The following is a 2,320-nucleotide window of genomic DNA, read 5'->3' as shown; positions in this document are numbered from 1 at the left end:
GAACAGCAAGACAGAAACTTAAACTCAAATAAAATAATCATATAGAAACACAAGAAGTAATCTTGTTTAGAGAAATGTTAAAATGACATTAGAAAATTCAAAATCAGGCTTAGTTAGTCTTGCTGTATAATTAAGAGTCTCTTATATACGTTATACCTCAATTTGTTTATCCTGCACCTTTTGGATGTGCCCTTGCTTCCAAATCCCAAGTTCTTTGACTCAGGTGTGCTGAAGCAGAGACAAATCTCAAATGTTCTTGACATCAGACCACAAGAAATCATAATAAAGACCACTGTTCTGTACATCATTGTAAAACAAGCTACAAAGCCAAGACGATTTACCATTTGTTTTCTGTAAATTAGAATGTATACACTTTATGTGAATCTGTCCCCTGTGCAGATTAGAGTCCTAGTAATTACCCTGTTCATGATCATTAGCTCTTCATTAACAGTGATTTAATGAGGATACATCTCCTCATTCTGCTTACATTTTCCATATTCCTTTTGCTGCTTTAATGATAATTTCTCCTCTAACCAAACTGAGTTATATGAGGTTGAGGTGATCTCTGAACAGACTGCACATCAAGGGCCCAAGGGCCACTGGGAATGAGTCATTAATAACAGCCGACGACTACCGCAAAACTCAAGCTCTATTCTTAACAGTTTCTGCCTCATTTGCTACACATACTGAGACACACTGCAGTCAAACACCCATAGACTCATCTCTACAAATCTGTCTTCTCTTGAAGCAGGCTATGTTGTTCATTCATGACAAAGCTAAAAGCAGTTTTGGTGGATTCTTTGTATGCAGAGTCTTGGTGTGGCATTTGGCTGAGAGATACGCTTGTGCAGTACGACATTATGACAGCCCTGACATTTTGCTCCCTAATGTTGCACATGCTGTTTTGCATCAGAATATGTGTCCTGGAAAAAATAATGAGTTTTATCTTCTTTACCTTTATTCTTTTGCAGCTTCCAACGCGAATGTGGAGGAATCTGAAAAGAAGGAAAAAATAAGATGAGCCTTCAAGTTGTTTAGAAAGAAACCCTGCAATAATTTATTTTATTTAGAAAAGAACACTTCAAATAGATGATTCTCAGGTTTTGCTTTTTTTGGCCCCAATATGTTATCACCTAGCAGATTTGGCTACAACATAGACATACGCATATTACACATATGCGTGTCTATCCACTTATATAGAGGAATATTTTTAAATTTCACATCAGGGATTTTGAAGACTATTCTTCTATAGAAGTTTAATGCTAGCTTATTTTCTCCAGGGGTGGAAAGTAACGAATTACATTTACTCAAGTTACTGTAATTGAGTACTTTTTATGCGTCATTTGTAATTTTCTGAGTAGTTTTTGAAATAAGTAATTTTTACTTTTACTCGAGTAAATTTTAACCTACGTAGTTTTACTTCGCTACATTTAAAACCCCCTCACATTACTGAGTAAAAAAAAAAAATACTGATCATGAAAAAATTAAATGCGGAAATTTAAACCCCTGTGTCACAGAAACGACACTTAATCGCCATTAAAAAATAGAAGAAGACTTTTGACTTTTACAGCACTTTATATACACAACTCAAATATATAAACAATTGATGTAAGAAACAGTTAAAAATCACTATTAAAGTAAAACAAGTGTCAGGAAAAAAATCATTAAATGAGGAGCTTGTTAATAACAGTGGGATCCTGTTGCGTTTTAGTTTGATTTCTGGTATCTTTTAGGCATTTAATTTTGTGTGCATTTTGAAAACTTTAAAACGTAGTTAAAATTTCTTTATTGCTATTATGGTGTTGTCTGTTGGAACGTAGGATTGAAAATAGTTTGCACTTTATGGTACGGGTTCTGACTGTCCTTGTGCTATGAGGAAGTATGTTCTTTAGCTCAGCTGATCTTTTGCAAGTGTGGATGTCCACTGAAATATGCCTTGAAATTGATTAAAACACCTTGTGGTCAATTTGATTCATGACTCATCCTTTTTTGCATTAAATAACTCAAAGTAACTAAGTAACTTTTACTCAAATTACATTTTAAATGAAGTAATTATGTATTTTTACTTGAGTAAATTTTGAGATGCGTAATTTTACTTTTACTCTGAGTAAAATTTAGGCAAAGTAAAGATACTTTTACTCAATTACAATTTTTTACTACTCTTTCCACCTCTGATTTTCTCCAGTCCATATCCATTTGAGATTTAAAACCTGGCTGCATGCAACTTCTGAGCAGGTGAGCTGGTTGAAGATTGAGTTTTTAATTTGTGCTTCCATTTTGTGCAATGAAACACTGGCAGAGATAAATATATATATGTATA

At 33.8% G+C, this 2,320-nt stretch overlaps 1 long non-coding RNA gene across 1 annotated transcript in view; it reads right to left on the bottom strand.

Annotated features, from left to right (window-relative positions):
* LOC107102109 overlaps window positions 1-2,320 on the bottom strand; it is a 34,670-nt gene that overhangs the window by 26,189 nt on the left and 6,161 nt on the right. The window contains exon 2 of the long non-coding RNA XR_001482113.1: window positions 956-995. This is a non-coding gene — a long non-coding RNA (uncharacterized LOC107102109). The remainder of the gene's footprint in view (window positions 1-955; window positions 996-2,320) is intronic.

Source organism: Cyprinodon variegatus, unplaced genomic scaffold, assembly GCF_000732505.1.
Source record: "Cyprinodon variegatus isolate N-32 unplaced genomic scaffold, C_variegatus-1.0 Scaffold1203, whole genome shotgun sequence".
Classification (NCBI taxonomy): domain Eukaryota; kingdom Metazoa; phylum Chordata; class Actinopteri; order Cyprinodontiformes; family Cyprinodontidae; genus Cyprinodon; species Cyprinodon variegatus.
The sequence above is the reverse complement of the archived record's forward strand: the minus strand, read 5'-3'. Positions and strand labels throughout refer to the sequence as shown.